A 7398-nucleotide genomic window follows, 5' to 3' on the forward strand; every position below is an offset into this window, starting at 1 on the left:
AGTATAGCCGAACTTCCAAGCAATATCATGAAAATATTTTCAGATTTTCCTTGTATGCTCCAACCTCACTATTATTTTTTGGCCTTGCCAAACTACACAAACACCTTAAAAGCTCAACCCAGAATTCAGATATATCAAAACTAAAAACACCAATCTCTTCAGAACGCCATGGTTTTTAATATGATATGTTGTATGATGTACTTACTTTAGAGTTTAATTTAATTTACAAATTCTAAAATTTTAAAAAGTGATTAAAAATTATTATGATTATAAATTTACAAAAATGTATTTATTTAATATTTCTAAGAGCTGCTTGCAAACTTTCATCTTGGGATCTCAATGGGATCATATATATATATATATATATATATATATATATATATATATATATTACATACATCTCCACCTTATGGGGTTCTATTTAGGATAAATGGGTCTTCTTGGAGTAAAATATAACAGAATAAACAAGACCTCAAACTATAATAGCAGTTACTTTAGGAATTTCTTTAAAAAGTTTTTCCTGTAAAAGATATCTGAAAAGCTAGTCAGGCTTTTCTTTTAAAAATGTGTTCCAAAGCTGAGTTATAGCTTGCTGTTGCATGATAGAATTAACGCTTTGAAAGAATTCTTGTTAGTACTTGATATGTATTGACCCAAATATGTGTTACGTGCCATATCTGTGACTGGATCTCCCATACCATTTGCTAATCAGTTCAATCTGCTTTTCAATTTAGCGTGCTGATGCGACTGGAGCCTTGGCAGTGAGTATTGAGATTTTTTTGTTTTCTTTTTAGTGGGAAAGTGGAGATGAGGAAGAAAGGAAAAGTTATTCTCTGTCACAATATAACCTCAGCCAGGGAAGAATTCACAGAGCTAAAATGCCTTGCCTTTCCAAAGGCAGGAATTTTGAACGATTATATTTTAGATATAATCTGCTGTGCCCTGTATCCTTAAACTGGACTTTGGCCACATATTCTCTCAAAGGACACTTTTATATAGTGGACTGTGTACTGATGGTTGTTCAGAATAAACAACTGTGCTGTGTCAAGTGTTGCAGATTATAAGGGGCGCAAACAACATGAAAGCCTAACAAGTTTTATTTGTTTTTCACTGTAGAATGTGCAAAGTTTATTGAGCGTGAGTATTGTGAAACCTTTGAATGATTATTATATTGTATGTAATGTGAAAATGGAAAGCAGGAAGGGAAGGAAGGAGGTGGTCAGAGGATGATCCCAGCAAGGGAAGAACTCATTGGGCTATAATGTTTGCCATTTGTTACAGGCAGCCAAGTTTTGATACCCAGGCAGAGAATTATAAAATTTAGCACAAAAACATAGGAAGTTCAACTTGTTATTTCCATTTACTTCTTCTCTTTTTCAAAATATGATCCAAGCCAGGGAAGAACAGACAGAGTTAATATGATTGCCCTTTTTTAAAGGTAGGCATTTGTGAAGAGCATTTGATTATCATTTGCTGCTTCCCTACATTCATTGCTGACATGAAGGAAATCAAAGCTGGGATGTCTTATTGTAGGTGTCTCCAAGATAGTGTAATATGTAACTGGACTTGGATTGACATCCCTTTATATCTCTCCGGAGCCTCCCACAGCCTTCCAGAGGCCTCGCACAACCTTCCCAGAGTCTGGCAAGGTAGTAGCAGGCCTTGAGCGAATGGTTCCATGGGGCCTTCCTCACTTTGCATGGTTTTGCCTTTGTACGTAAACCCCCGAAACATGACGCCCACGGGACATGCAGATCTACTGTACTGTATATTGTCACGTCATATGACATGTCTTGGGTTTCCTGTTGGTGTAAAGCTTTTGGGAACATTGGGGTGTGAATGCCACACGAATAATTGGAGTATCTGAATTCTCCTAGTGCTCTGTCTCTTGAAGCCCATGTAATTTGAGTTGTATTAAAATGTTCATATCTCACATATCCTTCCTGGAAAAGGTCCCTTAGTATTGCTAACAGCCGTAATAAAAGCAAGAATCCGTGAAGGAAAGGAAGCATATGAAACAAAACCCCAAAACTACAGCAGCAATGAGAAACGTGGAAGACATAGTAACTTATCTCTTCCTGAAATGTACGTTGAAACAAAGACTGGGCATAACCACCAAAGGCCCTTCCTTGCACACTCACCAACAACAACACAGTTAGTGATGCAAACCAGAGCCAGGCCTTTTCTGAAGATCAAAGTGAGTTTCCTCCTGAGATTCAGATGTCTTCCTGCCCCAGTGCCCCCATAAGACCAGTCAGTCCAGGGTCTCAAATTGTCTTACTGTGTAACCACAGATTGGATTCTGTTCCTGTCCTTTTGCTTTGTGAAACTGATTTCCGTGGCATCCTCTTTTAATTTGTTTCAAAAAACTATTGTCCTGGAAGGGAAAATACACAAGGATTTTTGGGAAAGACCTGGACTTGGACCAGGCATCCCATCAAAAGAGAACACATTTTTATTGAAGACTGTCTGTTTTCAGTTATCTACTTTCAAAGACTGTCATCTGTAAAGTAGGGCACCTGAAAGCCTAATAAGTTCAATTTGTTTTTCAATTTAGGGTCTTGATTTGTCCAAAGTACTGGGCGTGAGTATTGTGGAACTTTTGTGTATTTATTATATAGTCTATATTGAGAAGGTGGGAGGGAGGCAAGGAGGAAGTTCTTCTCTCGCTCAGAATATGAGATCCCAGCCAGAGAAGAATATGACAAGGAATCGATTCTTCTGTTCTAAGCAGCCTACTATAGAAGGAACCCTTTGCAGCTAAATTATCTCTTCTTTCTGTAGTAGTGTTGGATTCATGGTGTGTATTAGATTTGGTCCACATTTCCAGAAATACTATCTTGAAGCGTTTGGTATTAAAGCAACAGGGTTACTCAGTTTCCCTCAGAGTTTCAGGTGTTTCTTTGAATCTTAATATGTAGCATATGAAAATATGAGGAAATGCTGCCTATTGGTAAAAGTAAAAAAATATGCTATTTGATACATATTTTTGATAGATTGATAATCATGCATATATTATGGATAACAATGAGACAGTTTTCAGCATAATGTGAGCAGGTAGTGCTGCCTCCGGAAACTGCAGCTTGCAGAACAGCCAGGAGAGAGAGAAATCTGGATTTCTAGCGGGAATTGAGGACTTCAGTTGCATCTTAATGTACACGGGGGTCAAAGTGCACATCAATGGGAACACAAGTTTCTTTCTCATACTGGTAACTCACAACTTAACTTATGCACGTTCAGCTTTACTCACTTGGCTAAACGTAAATAAATAAGGAGGCGGACGTTTGAGGGTAGAAACTTTGTTAACCCTACCTTAGGAGAGTGTTTGGAGGTGCAGGGAGAATGTATTTTGATTATACAAATTTTTGGCTTTATGCGTTGTCCCTGGAACATAACCCTCATGTATGTTGAGAGTCACTTCTGATACAGAGATGTGAACAGAAACAAGTATAATGTGTTTCTCCTGTAATATACTCAGAAATGGGGTGTGAATAGAAATAAATAACAATTTGATCTTTCCTGTATTTTCTTTGAATATATTTGATGATAAAATATATGAAAAACAAAAAAGCAAAAAACTAAAAAAACACTATTGTTTCCCTTTGTAAAACAACGACAGAGAAAGAAGAGATCTCCAGTAAGTATCCAATCCTCATCGTGACTTTTCAATTTAAAAAAATAAATATTTATTTTTTAACATTTAGTCATGTGGTCGTATCCTGATTGATTCGGGTTCATGTCTTCTGGGAATCTGAAACTAAATCAAATAGCCCAGGCGTGGGTAGAATTTATTCTGGGCTCCTTCATTATTCTGTTCTTTGGGGAGGTGTTTTTTGGGGGGCCGGGGGCTCCTGTCCTTCTCTTTGGGAAATTTTTATACTGCAACTGAAATCACAATTAAAAAATATATATCTTTGATGTAGGCTGGAAAACATCTAGTTATTTCCTAAAAGAGACCTTTTCGATGTTATGTCCCTCTGCTATATTTTTGTCCCTGTTAGTTGGTCTGTCTGGTATCCTTTCCTTTGCCTTCTGTCCTAAGCCTTTTGGCAAATGATGATAGACATTTCACCGAATGTGTTAGCCCTAAATATTGGGGAGGGGCCCTTCAGGAAATGATGAAGAAAGCCAAGGGGAAGAAAAAATCCAATCTGCTGTAGAGATGAGGGAGAAATTAGATTCAGCTATCATTTTAAAGCCCACTTGCCTACTTCTCACTTTCTGAAACAAAATGCTGTACTAACTGGAACATATCAGCGCTTCTGAATTCAACATTCTCTGAATGTTGCAGTGCGGCTCTCCAGGCAAGCAGTGTGTACAAGAATGGATGGGGCAGGGTAAAAATATAAATCTATCTATCTATCTATCTAAATATGCATTAAAATGCATTTATTAGTTAAATTCACATACAAAAAGTGCATTACATTACAGATTATTTGCAAGAATTTGAACATTAGGCAAAAGTGCATATAAGTCTTCTATATTAGGAAAAAAGGCACCAAAATGCAAAAGGATTTTCTTGAGGGCTTAAAAAAAAATCACAAACTGTGGAAATGTGGAGAACAGATCTTCAGGATGGGAAAATGAGGATCTGAGAGAAACCAGAAGGGACATATTTGGCCATCCCCTGTGTGATGGCAACTGTGAACCACATCTAACTGAAGCACTTGGGATCCATCCTAAAATAGGTGCCTCAGGATGGCTTAGAAGTAATGTAAGAAGAGTAGTCATTGAAACCAAGAAAGCATACGAAGCAACACCCCTGCAAACCGCCAGCAATGACAGACATGGGAGAAATATTACTTATCTAGTAGTGAAATGTACACTTAAATTTTGTTGTGTTTAGCTGATGTCCAAGAGATGGAACTCTTCCATGACTGAGTTCCATAACCTGAGCACAGCCACCAAGAAGACCCTATCACCCATGCTCACCAAGCACACCACAGTTGGTGATGGATATTCACGTGTCTTCCTGTGTGCTCCAGCCCAAATAAGTCCACTCAGTACAGGGCCTGAACTCTCTGTATTTGCTTGGGGGAGCTGATCTTCTTGGCATCCACTTTTCCTTCTGTTCAGAACATTGTTGTAGTGGAAGTGAAAATCCAGAAGGTTTCTTAGGAAACATATGGGAGCAGGATCTGGCTGGCAAATAGTATACCCAAATGAACACCCCAATGATTTTTCTAAAAAGGGTTTTCAGATTTTCCGCATTATGCTCCACCTCCACTATTTCCTTCTCTTTGCAATTTGGTCGGCCTCCTCTCCTTTGTTATGGAATTGCTCTGTAAAGAAAAATGACTAATACTGAGGCAGCTGTGATGCACATGAGACTGAATCAGTTCAGATCGCTTTTGCTTTCTCTTCTGATGTTTCCTTGATGAATAGGGGAACCCTTGCCTTAGGACCTAAATATGTGTTACATGACATTTCCATATGTTAAGCAGTTAAGAGAACATGACAGACTAACAAGTTGAATTTCCTTTTCAATTTAGCTTCTGGGTGGAGCAACTAGCGTGAGTATTGAGAAATCTTCATACCCTAAGATTTGTAGTGGGAGGGAGAAAGTCTTCTGTTGCTCATAGGATGATCCCACTGGGGGAAAAATTCACTACGCTATAATGTTTTCCATTTGTGAAAGCCAGGCATTATTACTCAATGAAGTTTGAATTCCAAACCAAGGAATTATAAAACTTAGCCTCATCAATAACTTATATTATCCTACTAGCTGGCAACCAGTATAGCAGAATGTCCAAGCAATTCCATGAAAATATTTTCAAATTTTACATAAGTTACTTTTTGTTGTTGTTGTTTTACACATTTTCCACTGTTACTTTGTCTTTGCACGTTGGACGGTCTGCTCTTCTTTATCTGCTCTTCTAACCCTAGTTTGCCGGTAAATTCTTTAGTTTGTCTGTAAATTCTCATTTTCCCACACGATCCCTGTGTGTGTTAGATTCAGTCTACATTTCCAGAAATAATAAATTGAAAAGTTTGTGCAAAAGCAACAAGTTTGATCACATTTTTTCTTAGAGGTTCAGGCAAGTATGGAATAACTCAGGAAATAAAATTGGCTAAAATGAAGGCAGCTGTATGGCACATGAGAGTAAATTAGTTTCCTATGGTTTGCCTGTAAACTCTCATTTTCCCACATGAAGTGGGAAAATCTCTGACTGAGGATAAGACTATGTTGTGTGGCATACTTGTGACTGGAGTTCCCACAATGCCATTTGCTAATCAGTTCATTTTGTTGTTCAATTTAGAGTCTTGGTGTGTCTGGTTTAGTGGATGTGAGTATTGTGGAACTTTTGTTTATTTATTGTATGCTCTGGAGTGGGAAACTGGGAGGGAGGGAGGGAGAGAGCGAGTTCTTTTCTGCCTCAAAGTATGATCCCAGCCAGGCAAGTATATGACAATCTGTTCTGCAGTTCTAATCAGTTTGCTACAGAAGGAACCTTTGTTTGGTTGAGTTATCTCTTCTCTTCATAGTACTGTTCGATCCTTGTGTGTGTTAGATTCAGTCTATATTTCCAGAAAGAATATATTGAAAGTTTGGTGCAAAAGCAACAAGCTTGATCACATTTTTCTTAGAGGTTCTGGTATCTCTTTGGATCTTATTACGCAGTTTATGAAAATATGGTAAAATTCTGCCTTTTGAATGCTGAAGTCTCCTATTTCAGGCACTTCAGAGATGAATGATTTAGCTGTTGAGTAAAGACTAGCTAATAAATTAAATTTTAGGCCCACCCGGGAATTTAAATTGCTTTTTTGAACCCCCACATCCTCGGCTCTAATTTCATATTTTTTTGGTGGGCAGCTGATCGCCTAGGGCAAAGGCATCCTCTTCTCTTCAGAAAATTGTTGTACTGGAAATAAGAATTGTGGGTTTTTAATAAAGGTGTTTTTTAAAGGAAAGGTCTGTAAGCAGGACCTAGCTGGTAACTAGTATAGCTGAACCTCCAGGCACTTTCATGAAAGCACTTTCAAATTTTCCATGTTATGCCCCATCTCCACTAATACTTTGTCTTTGCCCGTTGGACACTCAACTCTCCTTCATCTGCTTTTCTAACCTTAATGGAAAAGGAGAGTGAAGTCCACACCAAATCTATCAGCCTGGATACTTGAGAGAGACCTTCCTTTCAGGAAGGTATGGAATTACCCAGGAAAGGAGATTGGCTAAAATGAAGACATGTGAGACTGCCTTTAGATCCGTTTGCTTATTTATTCTGATCTTTCCCTCAGGAAAAGAGGGAATCCCTGCCTGAGGATGAAACTATGTGCCATGTGCCATTTCAGTGTCTATATCTCCCACCATGCCATTTTCCACTGTAGGCTTTGAAACATCAAATATTCATATAGCATCCTTTCATGCTATGATATGATCCTCAATATGGGAAAGAA

General features: G+C 38.2%; 1 long non-coding RNA gene across 1 annotated transcript; it reads left to right on the forward strand.

Moving 5' to 3' along the window:
* The first annotated feature begins 722 nt into the window (after window positions 1-722).
* LOC308483187 lies at window positions 723-5558 on the forward strand. Its single transcript, XR_013989605.1, has 5 exons — window positions 723-761; window positions 1117-1137; window positions 2558-2584; window positions 3620-3637; window positions 5493-5558. It is a non-coding gene; the product is annotated as an uncharacterized lncRNA (long non-coding RNA).
* The last annotated feature ends 1840 nt before the right edge of the window (window positions 5559-7398 follow it).

This window comes from Podarcis pityusensis, assembly GCF_964106645.2.
Source record: "Podarcis pityusensis genome assembly, chromosome: 8".
NCBI lineage: Eukaryota > Metazoa > Chordata > Lepidosauria > Squamata > Lacertidae > Podarcis > Podarcis pityusensis.